Below are 24,979 nucleotides of genomic sequence, written 5' to 3' on the forward strand. Positions count from 1 at the left end.
TGAATCGTTTTAGTTTACAAAAATATTTTTAGGTACAACTAAATCCTCATAAGTTACACTTGTCAATCTACACAGTGGACTAAAATGACCTAATTCAACTAAATATAAATATACTTAATTATACTTAAAAATAATGCAAGAACTAAAAGAGCAGAAAAGTACACAATAATATGGATCTATACAACAATTAAACCTTAATTTAAACCCCTACTTGGTTTCCATCCAAGCTCTTCATTGACTCACTTACAAAAACCCTTAACCATGAGCCAACAACAGCCACAGCGTCCACAACCTATCAACTATGGCGACGTCTTTCAAGTCTCCGGAGACCTTGACGGCCAAGCCATAGCCCCACAAGACGCCGCCATGATGCAGTCTGCCAAGACCCACGTCATAGGCCAAGCCCTACCTCACGGCCCCGCAGACATCATGCAGTCCGCCGCTAACTGGAACGAGCAGGCCGGCCTCATAGGGCACTACGATGCCAGCAGTATCCCTATCGAACAGGGCGTCTCCGTCGCCAAGACCACCCTCCCTGGCCTCCGTGTCTACACCGAGTACGTCGCCGGTCAGGTATTCCACCAAATGCCTCAAATGAGTTATTATTATTATTATTATTTATTTTATTTTTAAATAGTATTGTATTATTGTTTGTTTGTAGGTTGTAGGGCAATATATAAATACAGATCCGGCAGAAGATGGAGGTGGAATGGATACGAATATAACAATAGGGGAGGCACTGGAAGCGTCGGTGATGGTTGCCGGAGATGAGGCTATGGAGCAGAGTGATGCTGCTGCTATCCAAGCTACGGAAGCACGTGCAACGGGGTTGAATGGGAACTTGCCTGCAGGTGTTGCCGCAGAGCGCCAATTGGCGGCTGATGACAATGAATGCATCTTGAGCGAAAGGATAAGACTTGTTTTGCTGATGTTCTTACGGTACTTCTTTCATTTATATATATAAGATTAAAAACAATGAGAATCAGAAGGTATTTGTTGATTAGTTCAATTTTATTGATTGATCTAAAGGTATTCTAGAATTTTTTCCTAGTGTTTATTGTAAGATATAATATATAGATATTGGGAAAATTATTAAGTGAACTTTAAAAAATATAGGCTTTTATAAAATTATTTTGCTGTATATTTGCTGCTAAAAGTGAAGTTCTAAATATAGAAGAAACATAGCTTTAATTTTTTCTTGGAAGATGGCTTCTCTCTTTCTTTTTTTCTCTCTCATCTTTATTATCTAGTTATTGAGAAAATAAATATTTTATGGCTTTAGATAAATAAATTAAATAATTAAGTTTATGCTTCATACTCTAAAAATTGTAAGAGTTGATTGAAGATGAGAGAATTTCAGAAGAATTGCAGAGAAGAAGCAGTGAGCTGCAGTTCAAGAGTCCTGGTGTAATTAGTTTTGAAGTGGAGGACAGCTTGGTCTTTTCCAGTGTTTAAATATTAGTTTAAATAGTTGGAAAAATCGGAGGGAAGGAAACGGATGGTGAGGACTTGTTTGATCAAGTGATGTTGCATAAGTTCGAGGCAGCAAGAAGTCCAGCATCCGGGTTGGTTCTGAGATCGTGTGGTCCAGATTTAATCAATCAAGGATGGTGGTTTAAGTTATAGGCAGTGGACGAAGCCATGGATTGAGTTTGTAGTGAACGGATGTGATTTGATGATCAAGAGATTTGTAGTAAGTTCGAGGCATGGGAGTTGGTTAAGTGGTGTGGTTAAGGAGAGCCTGACGCGTGTTTGTGTGACTAAGCTAGTTCATATCATTTTAGTTATTGAACTTTTACAGATATATTTGAGTGTGTTTTCTCATTAGAATGTTAATGTTTCTCTTCTGGTTTTCATATACAGTCTAAGCTTGTGTGAAGTTTCAAGAAAAATAGAGTGTGTTTTAATCTTAACTTTGAATACAAAAGTTGTTCCTCTTGATCTCTAGTTTCTATATAGTGTTTATCAGTGGTATCAGAGCTATATGGTGTGACATCTGGGTTGTTGTTTGTCATTTGTTGTTTTTGGTGTTGTGTAAGGTGTTGAGAGGTTTGGAAGTTGTTTTTTTTCTGGTCTTTGGTTGTTATATTTGTGGGATTTTTGTGTTGATTGGAGTCCCTGTGAAGACTGATCTAAGGTTTATCTATGAGCAAAGAGGAGACTAAGTCCATTAAAGAAATGGCTTCTAGCTCAGCTTCAGCTCTAACACCAGACATATCTCATACTTTGCTACCTGTTTTCAGAGGTGAAGGTTATGAACACTGGAGTTACAGGATGAAGACGCTTTTTCATGTCTTAGAGGCTATGGAAGATAATTGAAGAGGGCATTAGTACAGAAGAACCAACAGGTAAAGAAGTTGAAGATGATGCAAAGGCTTTCTTTTTATTACAACAGGCAGTAGATGAAACAATTTTGCACAGGATTGTGAGGTTTGATTCTGCAAAGGAGGCTTGGGATCACATAAAAAATGAGAATCAGGGGACATCAAGGATGGTGTCAGTTAGGCAGCAAACTCTGAGGCAGTGGTCTGATTTATTGCAGATGAAGGAAGATGAGACAGTCTAGCATTATTTTACAAGAGTATTGGCTGTGGTAAATTAGATTAAAGGTATGGGAAAGTGAGCTAAACGATTCTAAAGTAGTTTTGAAGGTGATGAGGATCTTATCATCAAGATTTGTGCATGCAGTAACTTCAATTGAAGAGGCAAGGGATATGTCTAAGGTGTCTCTTGAGGACTTGAGTGGCTCTCTTCAAGCTCATGAAGCCAAATTCAATCAGTTTACTGAAAAGGCCTGAAAGACATGAAACCTTTGTAATGAAGTGAGATTCAAGAGGTGGTAGAACTAATTGGAGAGGAAGAGGAAGATTTGGAAGTTTCAGTGGTAGAGGAAGAGTTGGTGATAATTCAAGAGAGGGTGATTAGAGAGCAACTATGCCAAGGCAACATAATTTTAGTGAAAGTAGCAGAGGTGGTTCAAGGGCTTTTAGCATATTTGGAAGAGGTCAAAGGCAATTTGGAAAAGGATTTAGTAGAGGAGGACTGCAAAATATTCAATATTTTAAATGCAAGAAATATAGGCATTATCAATCACATTGTTGGTATGTACAGGATAGAGACACTGATGAAGCTAGAAGTTCCTCCAATACCTCAAATGTCAGTGATTATGGGAATTTATTTATGGTTCATAATGGGCAAGGAACGGAAAGTCCATATCTATCTGGCTGTTGGATAGTGGGACCTCTAGTTACATGACCGGAAGAAAGGAGCTTTTTCATAATCTAGATTAAACACTACACCATAAGGTTAGACTTGGAGATAATAAAGAAGTTGATGTGTGTGGCAGAGGTTCAGTTGCAATCAGGATGTTTGATGGCAAATTGAGATTAATTAATGATGTTTAATATGTTCCTTCACTTGCTCATAATTTATTAAGTGTTGGACAGCTCAATGAAGGAGGTTATGATGTTAATTTCAGTAAAGATTCTGGGTGTATAATTAGAGATGGAAGCACTAGAAGGATCTTGTTTACAATTTAGAAGAATAACAATAATTTGTTTCCTATGGAGTTTGCAAGTCAAGAGCAAGTTTTTAGTGAAGAATGAGGAATTGGCAATGTTATGGCATAAGAGGTATGGGCATTTGAATTTTCAGGGATTGAAAGTGCTTGCACAGCAGGAAATGGTCCTGAGCTTACCTGAAATTGAGAAGAAGAGTTTCTGTGAAGGATGCATATTTGGAAAGCTTACAAGGTATCCATTTCAATCTACCAAATCATGGAGGGCTAGAAGAAGGCTTCATCTTGTACATGCTGGTGTATGTGGTCCTATGCAGACATAATCTAATGGTGGAGGTGAATATTTTTTACTCTTCATTGATGATTTCTCAAGGATGTGCTGGGTGTACATTTTGAAGTTCAAACATGAGGTGTTTAACGTTTTTCAAAAATTTGTAACTATGGTGGAAAGATAATCTGGAAATCAGCTGAAAATTCTCAGAACTGAAAGAGATGGATAGTTTTTATCAAAAGAACTTCAGGATTTTTGTGAATAGAAGGGAATTAAACATGAATTGATAGCCCCCTATTCTCTCCAGCAGAATGGTGTTGCTGAAAGAAAGAATAGGACTCATGTTGAGAAGGCAAGGAGTATGCTCAAAACTAGCAATTTGCCAAAGAGTTTCTGGGCAGAGGCAATAGTGACAGCAACTTATTTATCTAATGTGTCTCCAACCTTTGCAGTGTGGAGAAAGACACCCCATGAAGCCTAGTTTGAAGTGAAGCCCAAGGTCTCTCATTTAAGAATTTTTGGTTGTGTGGCCTTAGTACATCTGCCTTTGCAAATGGTGCAAAAATTGGATAATAGAGCAGTAAAAGGGATTTTTGTTGGTTATTGTTCAGATGCAAAAGCTTATAGAATATATTTACCAGATTCTAGGAAAGTATTGATCAGTAGGGATGTGAAATTTATGGAATCAGAAACTTGGCAGTGGACAATTGAGGATGATTAGGTGTCTAAAGTGATTGTATTACAAGAGAGAAAGGTAGATTCACTTGCAAAAATTCAGGAAATTGGAAATTCAAATGAATTAAATTCAGAAGCCAATAGCAGTAGTGGGAATGGGAATTCAGTGACTTAGAAAAGTTTAGAAGTTGATTCCAGTATTGATGAATCACCAATACACAAAGTTAGAACATTGAAAGATCTGTATGAAAATTGTTCTTTTGCTTAAATGTGACTAATCCAAGCTGTTATGGAGAAGCTGAAAAATTAAATCATTGGAGGCAGGCAATGTCAAATGAAATTGAGGTAATTCAGAAGAATAATACTTAAAACTTTGTGAATTACCTGCTGAGAAAAAAGCAATTGGAGTTAAATGGGTTTATAAGACTAAAGTAAAGCCAAATGGTGAGGTTGATAAATATAAAGCCAGGCTTGTTACCAAGGGCTATGCTCAGGAATTTGGGATTGATTATGAAAAAGTGTTTGCTTCTGTGACAAGGATGGAGACAGTGAGGATGCTATTAGCAATTGGAGCTCAAAGAATTTTGCCAATTCATCAATTGGATGTCAAGCCTGCCTTTTTGAATAGCACACTTGAAGAAGAAGTATATGTTTCACAACCAAAGCGGTTTGAAGTGCAAGGAAAGGAAGATCAGGTTTATAAATTGTTTAAATCCTTGTATGGATTGAAACAAGCTCTAAGGGCCTGGTATGCTAGGTTAGATGGCTGGTTTAGTTCACAAAATTTTTGCAAAAGTGAGACAAAACACACATTGTATAGAAAGGCAAGTAATGAAGCTGATATATTACTGGTTTGTGTGTATGTTGATGATCTAATTTTTTTAGGATCATCCGTGAAGATGGTGGTTGAATTTAAAGCAACTATGAAGCAAGAATTTGAAATGACAGACTTGGGATTGATCAAGTATTTTTTGGGTCTTGAGATTTATCAAAGTATAGATGGTGTGCATGTATCACAGAAGAGATATGCAAAAGAAATGCTAAAACAGTTCAATGTGCAGGGATGAAAGGCTGTGAGTGTACCAATGAGTTAATGTACTAAATTGCAGCTTATTCAAGAAGCAGAAGAGATAGATGCAACTATTTACAAAAAATTAATTGGCAAGCTGTTATACTTGACTCATACAAGGCCCGATCTTATATTTGCAGTAAATCAGTTATCTAGATATAGGCAACATCCTACTAAAATTCACTTTGGAGCTACCAAACAAGTGTTGAGGTATATTGCTGGTTCTTTTGATTATGGAATTCAGTATAACAGTGGAGTTGAGTGTGTCCTTGAAGGTTACTGTGATAGTGATTGGTGTAGTGATAGAGAGGATAGAAAGAGCACATAAGGGTATGTCTTTAATTTAGGCTCAGGTGCTATTTGCTGGGCTTCAAAGAAACAAGAGATTATGGCCTTATCATCTACTGAGGCTTAGTATATCTCACTGAGTTCAGCTTGTTGTCAAACTTGTGGATGAAGAAAATTTTGAGTGATTGTGGATTGAATGACGAATCAACAACTCAAATTTGGTGTGACAACAAGTCCTGCATTGCCATTGCAAAAAATCCAACTCTTCATGGTCGAACAAAGCATATGGATGTTAAGTTTCATCATGTTATAGAGCTTATAGCAAGGAAGGAAATTCAATTAAGTTACTGTTCAACTGATGTGCAGGTTGCTGATGTATTTACTAAATGCTTGAGTATTCAGATACATAAGCAGTTTAGAGGTGAGATGGGTGTCTGTCAGCTTCAATCAAGGGGGGATTTTGTTAGAGTTGATTGAAGATGAGAGAATTTCAGAAGAATTGCAGAGAAGAAACAATGAGCTGTAGTTCAAGTGTCCTGGTGTAATTAGTTTTGAAGTAGAGGACAACTTGGTCTTTTCCAGTGTTTGAATATTAGTTAAAGTAGTTGGGAGATTGGAGGGAAGGAAACGGATGGTGAGGATTTGTTTGATCAAGTGATGTTGCATAAGTTCGAGGCAGCAAGAAGTCCAGCATCGGGGTTGGTTCTGAGATTGTGTTGTCCAGATTTAATCAATCAAGGATGGTGGTTTAAGTTCTAGGCAGTGGATGAAGCCATGGATTGAGTTTGTAGTGAATGGCTGTGATTTGATGGTCAAGAGGTTTGTAGTAAGTTCGAGGCCTGAGAGCTGGTTAAGCGGTGCGGTTAAGGAGAGCCTGGCGCATGTTTGTGTGACTAAGCTAATTCATATCATTTTAGTTATTGAACTTTTACAGATATATATATGAATGTGTTTTCTCATTAGAATGTTAATGTTTCTCTTCTGGCTTTCATATACAGTCTAAGCTTGTGTGAATTTTCAAGAAAAATAGAGTGTGTTTTAATCTTAACTTTGAATACATAAAGCTTATTAATTTTTAAAATAGTATATATTATGAAGTTAAATTTTACTTGTTAATTGATATGGTGATTTGAGTGATCAACTACTGCTGTGGCAGGATGCTACCACGAAGATTCCAGCGGACAAGGCGGCAAAATGGGAGAACACCGAGAGGGTGGTTGGAGCGAAGCTGAGGAACAGGCCTGAGATGGATGCTTGTCCGGGTGGTGTGGCTGCGTCCATGGTTGCAGCTGCACGCCTCAATGAGGAACATAGACAATGATAAGCTGTATATATGTAAATATATGCATGCGTATATGTAACTAATATTAGCTCGTGTGTGCCAGATATGTCAAAGTGGGAGTACTGTGGAGAATAGAGTTGTGGGTTTGTATGGAGTTTTCTTTGTGAATGTCTAATAAAAATAATAATAAATGCTTAATAAGGTTGCGAATGTTTGAGTTTTTTTTTTATTTGGCTATGAGAATCAGGGACGGAACCAGGACTTATTCATGGGAGGGGCTGAGGGTAAAATGTCAAAAAATTATTTCAATCAACATAACAATTGTATTCCATACAAAATAGTGCGATATTGTGACATTATTTAGTTATACATATATACATTATGAATTTATGATACATATTAATATTTGATATTTTCAACATTTTACCTCATTAAGGCATTTAATCGAACACATTGTAGGTATATTTATAAAAATGAAGTTTATCATTCATGCTCTATTTAATTCACCCATAAATTCAATTAATAAAATTTTTATAATTTTTTAAATTTATTTAAATATTAATTTATATTTTTAGTTTATAAAAAAATTAAGTGTCAAAACAATAATTTTTTTAAAAAAATTCTACTAATAATATAATTTTATATATTAAATAAATTAATTGGTTTTTAAAAGTAATTTTATAACATATTCATAGATTAAATAATAAATTTTTGTAAATATTTTTTTAAAAAAATATTATTATATTTTTAGACTATAGCTATTAATTTGTAAACAAATGATTTTTTTAAATAAAAAAATAAAAAAACCTAAAAAAATATTTAAAAAAATAAAAAAATAAAAAAATTCTATGAAGATATAGTGATAAAGAGAGACATTTAAAAAAATAAAAATCTATGAAGAATTAAAGATAGAGAGAGAGATATTTAAAAAATAAAAAAATAAAAACCTATGAGAATATATATATATATATATATATAGAGAGAGAGAGAGAGAGAGAGATAAAGGTGAGAGGGCTCAGAAGGGGTTGACCGGGGAGAGGAGGCGGAGAGGGATTGAGAGAGAGATATTTAAAAAAATAAAAATAAAAAAAAATCTATGAGAATATATATATATATATATATATATATATAGAGAGAGAGAGAGAGAGAGAGAGAAAGGTACAGAGAGCTCGAGCGGGTGGGGAGAGGGGGCGGAGGTCGAGAGAGAGAGAGAGAGAGACTCGAGCAGGTCGGGAGGGCCGGTAGGGGGCGAGTTTGAGTTTTTCCGTGAGTAGAGAAAAACTCCGGTGCCAAGGGGTGGCTGAAGCTCCTGCTAGCCCCCCCTTGGTTCCGTCCCTGGTGAGAATTAAGCATCTGGTTTTAAGAGCACCTTAAGAAGCATAATTAATTTATTAAAACCTCATCATCCTATTCGGTTACTTATTTTGAGTTATCGTTAAAGAAAAGTGTTGGTCCATATGTACTGTGTTTTACAATGAATGTCTAAAAATAATAATAAATGCTTAATAAGGTCGCTGATGTTTGAGCTTTTTCTTTTAATATATTTTTGGCTGTGAGAAATAAGCATCTGGTTTTAAGGGCACCTTAAGAAGCATAATTAAAGCTTAGGTAATCCTATTCGGTTACTTATTTTGAGTTATCGTTGAGCACAATGCTGGTCCATATGTACTATCTTTTACTATGAATGGAAGTTGATAACTTGTAGAAATCGGTGTTACTGTTTCCCATGAAGACTTGAAAATCAGAGCATTAGAGCATTAGATTCAATGCAAAATTTTTGATTTCTTTGATCAATCAGTTTTATTTAGAATATATTATCATTTTCAGATTTTGATTTATATTTAAAGTTCTAAATTTATGCTAATGCTCAGTCATAAGTGCTTGTCCCGTGCCGTGTTATCTTGTCTTCGCAGTAAATTATGCAGTTAATAAGATAGTTAATTGCTTCATCTCACTTTAAGGGGTTGATTTCTGGGTTTGAGTGATGGTAATTAACATGAAGAAAAAAAATAATAAAAATAGACATTGCAAAGGATGCTATGAAAATATTATATAAATTTTTAGGGTGCATATGTTGGCGAGCAGACAATGGTTTGAGCGCACACCGAATACAAAATACATATATCATTGGATGTGTTCAGATTATACATTCAGTAATATCTTTCGATATATATCACACAATATATATTGTTGTGCTACATGAGATTTAGCTAAAAAGAATATAATAAACATACATTACAATCTCAATAAATAAATATTTGATAAATAAAAAATTTATTTAATTAAATAATTTTGTTTAAATATTATGCATATATATTATAAAAGTGGATAAACCACTGCTTTATTTAAATAGATAGAAAGAAATACAAGGAATAGAACAAACCCACAGGGGCACACCAAAAAAAGAAAAGAAGAGACATGACCAAGAAATGATAAAAGTACATCACCAGAGTTGATGCTCTTCTGCCAGCCACTAAACAGTACTAACAAAAGAAAATACTAGTAACCTAGCTGAGTTGACGAAGTCCGGCCAAAAGGAAGATACATATATGCTCATGTTAGCGGGTGAGAAATCAGTCTTGAGGTGGATGCACTGTGGTACTGGAGGGCTCGATCTGTCGATCATTCAGGAAGATCAGCAAGTGCTTGATGCGGGACGTATCAAGGAGCTAGCCTGCGCATTCATGTAGAAATGGGACTCAACCTAATGGAGGGTCATTTTGGTCATTTTTTTTTCAGGCGTTGGAGTTTTTGGGTTTTATGGGTCTAATTTGATGGAAAATGGGTCAGCAAACAAAAGTCAATAAGCTCGTGAGTCATAGCAAAATTCGGCCAAATTCCATCATTTAGGCTCGAAAACCCTAATTTTGCCGTTTATAGTAATAATTGATTTCATTATATCTTAGGCTAGAAAACTCTGATTTGTAAGCCATTTTTGGCAATAGTCTTGATTTGTTTAGCCTTTTATTTCTTGTTATAATTTGAGAATTTGCTATTTTTGGCATATTTTCAAATTATCTCCTTTTTAGGGTTGTTTTTGTATCTTTAGTTCGCCTATTTATTGTAAGCCTACAGGCAAGAGTGAAATAGTTTGTGATCATCATTAAAATTTTAAACGAGTGTATGGTTATGCTATTCAGGTTATCTAACACCCCCAACACGTTTATGTGAGTCATGAATCTACTACTTCGGCCCTTCATTGGCAAGTCCATGGTCGTGTACTTTGATGACATCCTCATCTATATCGCGGACCAAGAGACACACCTTGTACATGTTCGAGATGTTCTCGCTGCCCTTTGTTCTCAACAATTCTATGCTGCCAAGAAGAAGTGTGTTTTCATTACAACCAAGGTATTATTTCATGGTTATGTTGTTTCAGGAGACGGGATACAAGTAGATGGAGCGAAGATCATGGCAGTGCAACAGTGGCCAACTCCTACAAGTATCACTGAGGTGAGGAGCTTCCATAGCCTTGCTTCTTTCTATAGGCGGTTCACTGCACACTTTAGCAGTATCCAGGGACGGAACCAGGACTTATTCATGGGAGGGGCTGAGGGTAAAATGTCAAAAAATTATTTCAATCAACATAACAATTGTATTCCATACAAAATAGTGCGATATTGTGACATTATTTAGTTATACATATATACATTATGAATTTATGATACATATTAATATTTGATATTTTCAACATTTTACCTCATTAAGGCATTTAAACGAACACATTGTAGGTATATTTATAAAAATGAAGTTTATCATTCATGCTCTATTTAATTCACCCATAAATTCAATTAATAAAATTTTGATAATTTTTAAAATTTATTTAAATATTAATTTATATTTTTAGTTTATAAAAAAATTAAGTGTCAAAAACAATAATTTTTTTAAAAAAATTCTACTAATAATATAATTTTTATATATTAAATAAATTAATTGGTTTTTAAAGTAATTTATAACATATTCATAGATTAAATAATAAATTTTTGTAAATATTTTTTTAAAAAAATATTATTATATTTTTAGACTATAGCTATTAATTTGTAAACAAATGATTTTTTTAAAATAAAAAAATAAAAAAACCTAAAAAAATATTTAAAAATAAAAAAATAAAAAAATTCTATGAAGATATAGTGATAAAGAGAGACATTTAAAAAAATAAAAAAAAATCTATGAAGAATTAAAGATAGAGAGAGAGATATTTAAAAAAAAATAAAAATGAAAAAAATCTATGAAGAATTAAACATGGAGAGAGAGAGAGAGAGATATTTAAAAAAATAAAAAAAAATAAAAAAACCTATGAGAAAATATATATCTATATATATATATATACATATATATATATATATATAATATATATATATATATATAGAGAGAGAGAGAGAGAGAGAGAGAGAGAGATAAAGGTGAGAGGGCTCGGGAAGGGGTTGACCGGGGAGAGGAGGCGGAGAGTGATTGAGAGAGAGATATTTAATCTATGAGAATATATATATATATATATATATATAGAGAGAGAGAGAGAGAGAGAGTAAAGGTGAGAGGGCACAGAGCGTGCTCGGGTGGGGAGAGGGGGCGGAGAGGATGAGAGAGAGAGAGAGAGAGAGAAGTACAAAGGAGAGAAGGGGGTCCGGCCGGCTCGTGGTCAGCAGTCTGCGAGGAGAGGAGCTACGGAGTTCCGGAGGAGGGGCTGCTGGCCGGCCGAAGGGGGGCTGAGTTTGAGTTTTCCGGCCAAGTAGAGAAAAACTCCGGTGCCAAGGGGGGCAAGCCCCTCGCTAGCCCCCTTGGTTCTGCCCCTCGGCGAGATCATGGCACCGCCATCGAGTGCATGAAGGGGCAATAAGTTCGTTTAGACCAACAAGGCAGAGGCCGCATTACGTCTGATGAAAGAGCATTTAACCACTACTCCTTTCCTGGCACTACCTGACTTCAACCACGTGTTTGAGTTGCAAACTGACGCCTCCAAGGTGGGATTGGGGTTATTTTAAGCCAGCAAGGGTGACTTGTCGAATTTTTTATTGAGAAGTTATCAGGGGCCCGATTGAACTACAGCACCTACGACGTCGAATTCTATGCTGTGGTGCAGGGCATTAAGTGATGGAGGCATTATTTGATTCATTAGGAGTTCATCTTGTATATAGATTACGGCGCCCTATGGCATATACATCAGCAAGATAAGGTGTCCTCTCGTTATAGCCGATGGGTGAACTTTCTGGATGAGTTTAACTTTGTCGTAAAGCACAAAGTATGGGTCTCTAACCGTGTTGTAGATGCACTTAGTAGGCGAAGTCACATTGCGAGTCAAGGTACCTGGTTTTAACTCTTTTCGTGATTTGTTTGTGATTGACCCATATTTCATGAAGATTCTCCTAGATGTATAGGCTATAAAACAGACTCTGTGTTCTGTGAGTCATACCGAAATTCAGCCAAATTTCATCATTAAGGCCTCGAAAACCCTAATTTTGCCATTTATAGTAATAACTGATTTCATTATATCTTAGGGTAGAAATCTCTAATTTGTAAGCCATTTTTAGCAGTAGTCTTTATTTGTTTAGCCTTTTATCTCTTGTTATAATTTGAGAATTTGCCATTTTCGGCATATTTTTAAACTATCTCTTTTTTAGGGTTGTTTTCGTATCTTTAGATCGCCTATTTATTGTAAGCCTACTGGCAAGAGTGAAAAACTTTTGTGATCATCATTTGATTGAGTAATAAGATTTTACTCTTTTTTTCCCCAATCCTGGTTTACTTTGATCAATAGGTGCTAGAAGACTTGCTACCGGATATTCGTGCATGAATTAATGGTTTACAGGCATACCGCTACATCAGCGCTTGAGTTTCTGAGTTGAGTCACTGGGAATTTGTTGGTGTGGATCTCTCGTTGCAGAAAGCCAAGCAAGAAACAATTGAATAATTTTGATAATAACTGAATGTAATGGTAAAACATGGGAATTAAATATGCGATTTTTTTCTTTCAATCCAAATGTTCCAAAAAATTGCTTTTGAGAGAAGATCCCAAATAGCTCGAAACTTCTAAAATTGGATGAAAATGGGAGAATAGGTTTAGATTTTGTCAAAAGAATGCCCAAATGCACATTGCAAAATCACACTTTAGAAGAAGATGATCTGCTATTTTTGACCCTTTGTGGCACAAGACACAAACATCAGTGGCATTAAGAAGGTTATAGCCTCTCCTGGTTAAATTGGAGAGAGTTAGGATTTTATCCCACATGTTAGCCAACTGAAGAGAGTTATTTTACTCGGGCACTTAGATTCCCAAAATGGTGGGTATAGTGGACTTAGCATCCATCCATCTATTAAAAACTTATAATAGGAATGAACAATTTTGTTTCTTTCTAATGATCAAGATTTCCAGGACGTAAGCTTAGTGGGAACCATGGAAATTAGTTTGATCCAATCCTAGTGATTTGTACGCCTACCAGAGAGTGGAACACCCAGATAAGTAAGTGGTAGACAATCCCTTTTACAGGTTAGAATCGCAGCTAAGGTAGCGTTTGGCTGAAATCCAAAATTTGTGGAGTACATGCAACTTTTTGAGTAGTTAATTGTGAGACCTCAAGATCCTTTGAAGAGGTAAATAATTAGTTTGATGATTTGAAGGTCTTCCTACTCTCCAGCTATGAATATAATGAGGCCATCCTAGCTGTAAACCTCGAGGAAAGTCACCTTTACGACCATCCTTACAGTTGTAAGTCTCGGGCTCAAACCGTAAGGACCCCTCCTATACATTGAAGCTAAAAAAATTTTATAATTTTTACATGCAAACAGACGTTCAAGCAATTTTTAAACAATCATTCAATCATTTTTGCACAAAATATCAAACATTCATCTAAAAAATCAAGAAAATGGGTGTTACCTTTGAGTCAAAGAAGAAAATGAGAAATCCAACCTATAAAAAGCTTAGAATACAGTCTAAACTCGTTCAAGAACACTAAAAAATAGAAGATGAAGGGAAAGAGAATGGGAGGAGAAGGAGATACTGGCAACCAAGAACCGGCAATAAACAATTGGAAATGAAGCTTAAAGGTCGTTGGGCACTAAAACCCTAGGTGCTTATGTGCGGCTTACGGGCATAAGCCACCACCATAAGTCTTTGTGAATAAACAATTATGGAGTTCTAGCAGCTGTAAGGGTACATCTCCTTTACAACCTAGGTTATGGCGGTAAGAGCCTTTAAACTGTAGCCCGTAAAGTTCTCTGAATTGCTCTTACGGTCTAGCTTATGGGAGTAAGATACCCATAAGGAACCTAGGTCATCTCCCATGGAGGTTATGGATCGTAAGGGGTTCTGGTATGACCGTAAAGTGCTTTGTATAGCCCTGATGGCCGCACTTATGGGGGTAAGACGCCTGTAAGGAACCTCTAACCCTTGTCCTCTATGACTTATGGGCCATAAGTGCACTTATAAGACTCTCTGGAAGCACCCTTTCGGGGTGGCTTAACGGCATAAAAACACCTGTAAAGCTTTCTATTGAGGCCTACAACTGGGCTTATAGGTGTAAGGAGCCCCTAAGTAAACCTAAAAAATTGAGCAGAGTTTTCCCTGTTCTGCAATAAAGCTCAAATACAAATATGATCATGGAAAGCACTAAATGAGTATCTAAGGTGACAACCAACCATCAAAACCATGGAAAAGACCATACACGACAAGCATTTTATTACTAACTCAAACAAAAGCACACTGACAAGATCCCCTTGCGTATATCCCGCAAGTGCACGGGTTTGTCGAAGTAATAATCAGGGTGAGCGGGTATCGAATCCACAGGGAGTAGGGAGTAAAGCCACTTAATTTGATTCTTAGCTATGTGGAATATCAACAATGATAAGTGTGACAATGATTCAATTCTCAACAATTAAAAAGCAACAAGTAAGAGAGCAAAAAGTAAGGAGGAGGTAAGGCAATCGATAAAGATGGGGTACTCGGATGATGTTTCACCTAGCATAATCGCTTCAAGTGCAAGAACTCTCTATTATGCTTCCCAATCAATGCAATGGTGAGTCGTGGAAATCCTTACATACATAGTCCCAAATCTAAGGTCAACTATACCTAACTCTATTCATGTCCCGGAGGAGAGATTAAATAACCTCTCAACCTCGCACTCAAATAAACTTGCAATGAGCTCTAGGGATTCCAAGTGATAAATCGCTTCCTAATTATAGACCCTAACCCTTTTGGTCCAGCGAAAGGTCCCTAGCCACAATTAAGCCCTAGATACTAAGATCCCCTCAACGCTTCACTCCATTGCACGTGCAACTAGGCTCCCCAGCGGAGGTTCATCCCTTAGACCATTCACTCTATTATGGCCGAAAAAGAACTCAAGGAACGGAGGTAGAATCTATCACGCCGGAGGGGAAAGGGACGCTCCCTGCACTCTCGACTCACCCTCTCAACCCTCTCCAACCTATCTTTTGTCTAACGCTCGTGGTGTGCCACTCACTCACAAGGTTACCAACAAGAACTCCAACCCTAGTGTCACTCTAGGGAAATGTTCATACAATCAAGCATTCAAGGTTGGAACTCATAATAAACATCAATTTATTGAAAGCATAATAAAGAAGTTCAATGAAACGAATACATCTAGGGTTCACAATCACCCAAGTACCCTACTAGGGGTTTAGCTCTCCATGGAGCTAAGTACAATCAAAGAAATCGAATGTAAAAGCAATAAATCCATAAAGAAACCCCCTCATTGGTCATGTCGATGGTCTTGTAGAGAGTCCTCTACTCGTCGTCCAAGGATTCCCTCGTTCGGTATAGGATACGCCTCGACGGAAGCTCCCCTACCAACCTTCTTCCTAAGGAATGACGATGTCGTAGCCTTAGAACCTCTCCAAAAACCTTGGCCAATACCCCTCAAAACCCCTAGCCAAGCCCTCTCTTAAGTTGGGGAAAAAGATGGAGAAAAAGAATACCAAAAATCGAGGGCTGAATCGGGCTTTTAAATAGGGTCTGAATCGTGCAATTCCACCGGGCGTGGGACGATACACGCGCCTGCGCGGAATTTCCACATGGGCGTGGATAATTTCCACATGCCCGTGTGGATTCTCTGCTTTCTCCTGGTTTCTCGGCGGCTGTGAATAGTGCTTTGCTACGATGACTTGCTACAATGTTTCGCATTGCTCGCTACTGACCCTTCGACTCGAATAACTTCCCAATTCCATATTTTCATCAGGGTAACGCAAACGGGCACACGTTCATGTCGTGAATCACTTGCTTCTTCAATGATATATATGTTGGTGGAGCTCCCTGTTCTTATATGCATAAGACGGAATGCTCAAGTGTGACTCGCCTTTTGTGCCCCTCCAAATGGATGTACTCACTCGAAATGCGAGGGAGGTTGGCACACACTCTAGCATCTCACACCTGTCCTATGTCTTTGCGTTTGAACCTTAGCAAGATCTTCTCCAAAATAAGTGCATTATGATCCACATTGGCCTATTTCCTTCATACTCAGCCTCACAACCATACCTACATAAAAGTAACATAAAAACACACATATTAATGTAAAAACCTGAGAAAAGTAGTGCTCAACATAAGGAAAGAATGCTTCGCATTCATATCACACAAGCACTTATCAAACTCCCCCACACTTAAGCTTTTGCTTGTCCTCAAGCAAAAATTAAACATTCTGTTCATCAATTTAAAAAATATTGAAAGTGCTTGGCCTTAGGTTCACCAAAGTATACAAAGATAGCATTCTACAAGTAAGGAAAATTTCAACACTAAATACGAAAAATTAATGCTCTAGCTAAAAACTTGAATCAAAAAGGACAACAAACCCGAATTTGGTGTAAGTGTGTGAACTCACTCAAAACAACCCAAGTTATACTCCTCAAAGTTCTAAGTACAAGGGACTTATTTATCTACAAAAGTGATAAAAATTTTAAAAGATGGTAGTAGCTTCACACATCCTCTAAGGTAGCCCTTTCCAAAGCGGCCGCTAAGGTGGCTTTCACACTTTCGAGGTGGTAGCTCTTTCTACCCAAGTGGTAGCTTTCACTCATCCTATGAGATAGCTCTTTCTCTCATTAGGGCATAACTAGTATCCGACTTGTGAGAGTAGCTTCATACTACAATTAATATGTAAACTAAACAAAAATATGAAAAAGGCTTGGGTTGTCTCCCAAGAAGCGCTTGTTTTACGTCATGAGCTTGGCATACCTATGATGCGCATGTCAAAGAGGTTCTAAGTAGGAATACTCCTCATACTCAATGTTTGTGTCTCTGAAATATTGCCCAAGTGTGAAATCGGAGAAAATAGGGAACTTACCAATGAGTTTGACTTACTCGGACTTTACCTCCTTGGGTAAAGGTTTTCTCTTGCTTTTCATAGAGGAAGTGACTTCTCTCCAATGTTTCTTGCGTTTGATTTCCTTAACTGAGTTTGTTGTAGGCAAAGAGGTTGTCTCTTCATTTTGAGGGTTATCCAATAACTCCTCGAAAGGCTCCTTGTGCAACAATTTTTGCACACATTCATCAACAATCGAATCAATCTTATCAATAAAGTAACAAGTATAATCAGAAGTAGCAGGATGTTTCATAGCATCAGATAAAACAAAAATGGCTTCCTTATCCCAAACCTTATGAGTCATTCTACCATTACTCACTCTATTAGGGATTAGGAGGTGGCTAGGAAAGGCCGATCAAAAATGAGGGGTACCTCAACATTCTCATCTACATCTAGAATCACGAAATCAACAGGGAAGATGAATTTGTTGACCTTAATCAAAACATCTTCTATGATTCCCCTAGGCTGTCTAATGGAGCGATCTGCTAGTTGTAAGGTCATCCTAGTAGGGTTTAGGTCACTATGTCCAAGTCTTCTAAACATGGTGTAAGACATGACATTAATACTAGCTCCTAGATCCTCTAGGGCTTTCTCATTCACCAAATCACCAATATTACAAGGAATAGTAAAACTCCCTATATCTTTTTTTCCTTCTTTGGTATTTGGTTTTGTAACAATTCCAAACTTCCTTCACACAATGTAACCGTCGACATCTCTTCAAATTTTCACTTATTTATTAATAGGTCCTTGAGAAACTTAGCGTACTTAGGCATTTGTGAGAGAGCTTCAATCAATGGTACATTGATGTGTAATTATTTAAGCAAATCTGAAAACCTCTTGAATTGCTCATCTGTGCAGTCACTCTTCAGATGAGAGGGATACAGAAGCCGAGGAATATAGTTCTTTACTAGTGGCCATGTTCTCTTCTCAACAATCAGAGTGGCTTTTTCCTTATTCGACAGACTCTTAGAAATCTCAATTTTTGATTCTTTCTCCTTCTCCATCACCCTTGCTTTGCTCATCCCCACTTCCTTACTACTCCTAAGAGTGATAGCCTTGAGATGTTCACCGGGGTTTACTACGGTATTACTCAGTAAACTACCTTATTGTCTTTTGGATAATAGTTTAGAAATCTGGCCAACTTGATTCTCTAAGTTCTGAAGAAAAGCCTGCTGGTTCCTCATCATTGACTCTATGCTCTGGAATCTGGCATCACACTACTGAAACTTGGTATCCATGGTTTGTATGAACCGAGTAACTAAGTCCTCAAGTGTGGACTTCCAATTAGATAGTTGGTGAGGAGAAAATCCTGGTGGGGGGCTTCTACTGTTACCCTTAATTTCAATAAGAGAAGTTAGGGTGATTCTGCCATCCTAGGTTGTATGTGTTACTATAGGGGTTCCCTTACAGTGGGAGGGCACTACCAATGAAGTCTACCTACTTGCTGGGTTTATGAGCTGCTTCTATAATGGATCAATCATTTGAATTATGTCCTTCCCCACATGTCTCACAAGCTATAACTACAACTAGTTTTTAGGTGATAAGTTGTCAATCTTTCTGCTGAGAGCTTCCACCTGGCTGGCTAACGCTATGACCTCGCTAACCTCTATCATCCCAATGAGCTTTACAACTGATTTCCCCTGGAATTCCACTGGTAGTTATTCATGGCTATTTCTTCAATTAGTTGCTTGGCTACATCTAGGTCTTACTACCAAGTGATCCTCTTGCTACTGAGTCAATAAGCTACCTGGTGCTCTGGTTGAGGCATTGATGGAATATCTATACTTCCATCCACTCCCGGAGATTATAGTGTGGACACATCCTCAATAGTTCCTTAAATCTCTCTGATGCCTCAAACAATGATTCTGAGTCCAACTATAGAAAAGAAGTAATCTCTTGGCATAGCTTGGTCGTCTATCATGGTGGGAAATAACAGGCTAGAAATGCCTTAACGAGCTATTCCCATGTCCTGATTAAAGCACGAGGAAGGGCCTAAAGCTATTGCTTGGCTCTATCCTTCAAGGAAAAAGGGAACAATTAGAGTCTGATAGCGTCATTGGAGACATTGTTGATCTTCAACATGTCACAAACTTAGTGAAATCTTCCAATGTGATTGTTCAGGTTCTTGTCTGGTAATCCATGGAACTGTGCTGATTATTGGACCTTTTGCATGAAAGCTGGCTTTAGCTTAAAGTTATTCACAGCTGCCAGTGGACGAACAATGCTGGACTAAGAACCATCGTAAGTTGGGTGAGCATAATCGAACAAAGTTCTCAGTCGATCCCCCTTGATCTGCCATGGTGTTCAACTACCCTTTTTCAACTCTAACTATTAATGATCCTGTCTCGAACAAGAGAGATGTTGTTAATCTAGTTCCAATCACTCTTTCTATGTTGCTTTCATCTTCCACCAATCGAGTTAATTTAACTTTCAGTAGCATACACTGCAATCAAACAAAAGAAAAGAATTCAGAAAGAACATGGATAAACAAGAGAAGAAAGAATATGAATAAAAATTAATGGCTTAAATGACAGAAATGCCAGTGTTATTAATATCTCAATTCTTCACTTGAAACGATGGCAAAAACTTGATAGGGACACAAGTCTACGTGCCGATTACATAATATAAGTGTGTGTAAAGCAAGATGTTGATCCAAAGGGAAGAATTAGAATACTTGTAGTAACCCTAATTCAGAAAATTAACCTAATTGATTGAATTATGTGTGTGTCAACAAAAGAGAATAAAGCAAGAAATATGGAAATAAAATAGGAGAGAAATCAGGAGAAAGAATGATGTCCGGGAATAGCATCCTTCTAAAGTTTGATAAAGTGCAAGACAAAGGTTGTCTATGTATGCAATCCTATTTGAGTTGAGAGGTTTTAAGAATTACACTAAACCCTCAGTAGAGGATGAAGAGTAACTAAATCAGTACAAATCTGATACAATCATCCACACAATTACATTAACACTCTATGAAACCTCATTGTGGGCTAATGAGAATCTCTTAAGTAGGTTACCCCTCTTATGAGAAAAAATTACCCCTAATCTGAATACAGAGTAGAAATTCTATTTCTCCTAAATTCTATTCCACATGATTGCAAAAAGTAAGGAGATACTCATTAACTCACCCGGGAGAATTGAGGGAGATGTAGTCTCCAAAGTACCCTATGTCTAGGCTTGCTCACAATTCCCTCTAATCACTGCATGTCTAATCTAGGTGGAAATTTCTTCTCGTCACAAAGTACATCAGGTATGATAACTAGAGCTTTTACCAAAATAGCAATCAAGCATTCAAACATGCATTTAGACTCAAATAGAATGGATTGCAATGAATAACACAAGTAAAGTACATGAATCCAACAACCAATGTTAAAGAGTAAACCCTAGGTTTAACTATGCCCAAACATCTACAAATTACCCTCAATTAGTGGAAGCAAATCATTTAACAATCAAGACATGATGAGAGATATTAAAAACATAAAAATCATTTTCTCAATCGTGTCATAGGTGATTTGCTGAAGAAACCCGAGGAAAGCTTCCACGCACACTACCAAGGTGAGCTTGATGGCTACGATCTCCTATCCCTTTGAATGTGGATCCAAATATCCTCTAGAATCACCCTTTGAGTCCGAGAGATTCACCTCCTTCTTCCCCTATCTTCACCTTGAGAAAGGATCCAAGAAAAACTAAAGAATGCCGTAAAAATCCTCATAAGCTCTATTTATACTCGGCTACTTACGGGCTACTTACAAGCGTCAAGACGTGGTCATAAGGAATTGGAGAAGATAGGTCATGAGCCTTATGGGATCACTTATGGCTATAAGTCCTATCTGTAAGGTCTTCTATCTATATTACGGTCTAGTTTATAACCATAAGACTGGACCATAAGGTTCACTATGCTATCCATTACGACCGCCCTTATGGTCATAAGCTCTGGTCGTGATATCCTCTGGATGGTCCTTATGGGCAACCTTAAGGGCATATGTCTTACGAGTACAGTCTTAATCTCCTCTGGATGGTCCTTATGGGCATCCATACGGACATATGTCTTGCCTATAAGGTCCTCTTATTTGGCTCGACAAAGTGCTTACAGTCGTAAGTCAAGTCAAAGCTGCCCATAAGTCACCCAGTTTGCCTTGTTCTTGTTCATCTATGCCGAGAGAGCTCCAACTTCTTCGTTTAAGGTCTAAAATGCTTCTTTTCGTTTTGTCTCCTTTATAAGTGCTGTCGAAGCCTGAGAAGGCAAGAAATATTAGATTTAGCATCGAATTCCACAATATAATCCTAATACAAGAGAAATGAGTGTACAAAATAATATTAAATACATGAATTTTGTACACTCATCAATTTTATTATATACGAAAATAAAAATATTAAACTAAATGAAAAACCTACCTCTTTAAAGATATAGGAAATCAAATGAGGCTTTTGGGATAAATAATTATAATATAAAAAAATAAATATTAATATGTTTGAAAATAAATAAATAATAATAATATAAACAATCATGCATGGGTGCTAGTGGGGCGCAAAAACATAATCCTTATACAGTTTGACAAGAAAAAAACAACCAATTAGAAACTGGCAAATTGCCATCAAGGGGAAGGGGTGTGGCATTAGTGGTAGTGGGCATAAAATTAATATATATTTATATAGATGGCAGCTGGTATTATGTGTATATTGTTTCGTTTGTGCTGGAAATGGAGCCTTCTCTAAATTGAAGGAGTTCTTACACAATAAAATCACGTATTTATAACCTTAGTTTAAATGTTATAATTATTTTATACGTGTTATGAATACTTTTTATTGAACAAGTGTAACAAGCGCAGTTACATAGGGGCATGCATAAGGGCTAAAATTTGATCATCCAACCTTGTGCACCCTCACCTGCTGACAAGGGGTTTCAAGTTGCAAGTCTATACCCACATTGGGGACCCATCACCACCACATGTATCTAACGGGACTTGAACCCAAAATATATTAAAGTCCCACACTACACTTCCCACTGTTGGACCAATACTAGTGGCCTAGGAGCTCTTTGATTACAATGAATATTCTACTTTAAAAATCATTGTACCTTTTTTCATTGCATTGCTTAATTTCCTCTTCTATCATCTTTTTCCAATTTTATTTTGTTTTTATACCTGTGGCCATCCTCATATGTCAACATTTCAATCAAACTTTTTTCTTCTTTCCTTACCATCCCATAAAGCACACACCTCTGTAATCACTCTCTCTTCACCCATTGTTGCTCTAGCCTAAGCTCACCTCTCCAATGACCATATCGCCAGTCATGCCAACCTTGTCGTGTCATGTAGGAGTTAGAGAGTTGGAGAGCTTAACAAGAGTTGCAAGACCTTAAGGCCACCCTTATGTTACCTTTGTTGATGAGTTAAGGAAAGATAAAAATCTCTCATTTTTTATGAATTAGGGTACTAGAAGAGGTTTCAGGAAAGGTGATCATTTGTTGTTGTGGTTTGGGTTAAACAAGCAAGCCTCCTATCTTGAAATTTTTTTTTTATCATTCTTGTTGCCTAGAATGATAGGGTTAAAATGTACAAGAGAATTCAAATCTTTATTCATGTGCTAAGTCAATATATATAGATGGGCTTACAATCATAAGTTATCCAAATCAAATCTAAACAAATCATCTAAATAAATCAAATCTAATCGAAACAAATCATCTAAACAAATCAAATATAAACTACTGTCTCCAGCAAATAGCTAGACTTATTCTATTCAACATATCTAACATTCCCTTCCTTAAAATGAATTATCCCATGCATTTAGTTTACTTTTGTTATGACTCCCAGCATGTTCCGCATTTGTTCAAAGTATTCCAACTTGAGTGGCTTTGTCATCACATCTGCTACTTGTTCCTGTGAACTACAATATTGTAGTCAAACTATTTTGTTCCTTGTAAGCTAGCTCAGTAAATGAAAACGTATATCAATCTTCTTACTCCTCCACAGAAAACTATATTCTTTGATAATTTGATAGCCAAGCAATTGTTATAGTAGATAACCATAGGTCTTATTTGATTTCATCCTACTACTTCAAGTATCCGTCTAAGGCACATTGCTTGATGTGAGCTTGTTGCTGCAGCTATAAATTCTACTTTCATGGTTAAAAACTCACCACTGGTTGCTTCTTCAGTTCTATGAGATAGCTGCTTCACTCATCATGAACACATATTCTGGTGTACATTTTCTGTCAACAACATCACTAGCATAGTTGCTATTTGTGTAACCAACCAATTCTCTCCCTCTATTCCTCTAATAGAACAATCCATATTCACATGTTCCATTGAGGTAGCGCATGATTTGCTTTACTGCTTAGAAATAGAGATTATTTGGATTATCCATGAATTGACTTGGCTCACACAATACATGATATCTGGCCTCGTGGTGGTTGTATACATTAGGTTCCCAACCATCTGCTTGTAGAGTGTTTTGTCTACTCCTTTGCCATTATCATCTTCATCCTTGGTTAGTTTACTCCCTCGAACCAATAGATTATGGACTGATTTTAAGTTCATTCCAAATCACTATAGAAGATTTGTCACATCTTTCTTTTGACGCAAAAATATACCATCAGCTTTCTGTGTTGCTTCAAGGCCAAGAAAGAACTTCATTTTTTTCCCATGTCACTCATAGAAAGTTCTAGCTTCATGGACCTCTTAAACTCCATCATTAACTTATCATCATTCCCTGCATAAATTAGATCATCCACTTACAAGCTCACCACCAAGATACTATCTTTCTCCACCTTAGTAAATAATGTGGGTTCATATTCACATTTCTGCAAACCCATGACTGAGAAAATAGCCTTCAATGCGACTATACCAACAAGCTCGAGGGGCCTGTTTTAATCCATACAGAGCACGCTTTAGCTTCTAGACTTTTCCTTCTTCCCTTCCTTCTCAAATCCTTGTGGTTGTTTAGCATAAACATTTTTAGTTAATTCCCCATACAGAAAGCAGATTTTATGTCCAATTAGTAGATAGACCTTCCATGGTGAGTAGCTACGGCAATAACTAACCAAATAGTCTCCATACGAGCTACTAGAGCAAACACCTCCTTATAATCTATATTGTATTCTTGAGTATATTCTTGTACCACCAATCGGGCCTTATACTTGCTAACTTCTCCCTTCTCATCGCACTTAGTTTTAAAGATCCACTTGACTCCAATCCTTTTAGCACCAGCTGGAAGCTCAATTAAATTCCATGTGCCATTTTTTCTATAGCTTCAATTTCTTCTTTCATGGCTTTCTCCCATATCGGATTCTTCTCAGCTTCTTCAAAGTGTACAGGATTATCTTCTCCGCCAGTAGTAAGATGTGATTCAAGGTTGTCTTCAGATAGCCCTTCACCTGTTAAATAATCTTGTATCCATGCAGGTGGAGTGTGAACACATTGCCTTGTTAAGGTCGAAAAGCAGTTGTTGTTCTAGAACTTCATCCTACTGTTCATAACCTTCATTAGTATCTTCTTCTATTACTTGCTCTTGATCATCATCTACTTCAGCATTACTTTCATTTTTATTCAAATCTAATTTGGATTGAATTAAGC

General features: G+C 37.0%; 1 pseudogene; it reads left to right on the forward strand.

The window, feature by feature from the left end:
* Window positions 1-261: 261 nt before the first annotated feature.
* On the forward strand, window positions 262-7,141 carry LOC120278540 (annotated as a pseudogene).
* The last annotated feature ends 17,838 nt before the right edge of the window (window positions 7,142-24,979 follow it).

Source organism: Dioscorea cayenensis, chromosome 16, assembly GCF_009730915.1.
Source record: "Dioscorea cayenensis subsp. rotundata cultivar TDr96_F1 chromosome 16, TDr96_F1_v2_PseudoChromosome.rev07_lg8_w22 25.fasta, whole genome shotgun sequence".
Lineage (NCBI taxonomy): Eukaryota > Viridiplantae > Streptophyta > Magnoliopsida > Dioscoreales > Dioscoreaceae > Dioscorea > Dioscorea cayenensis.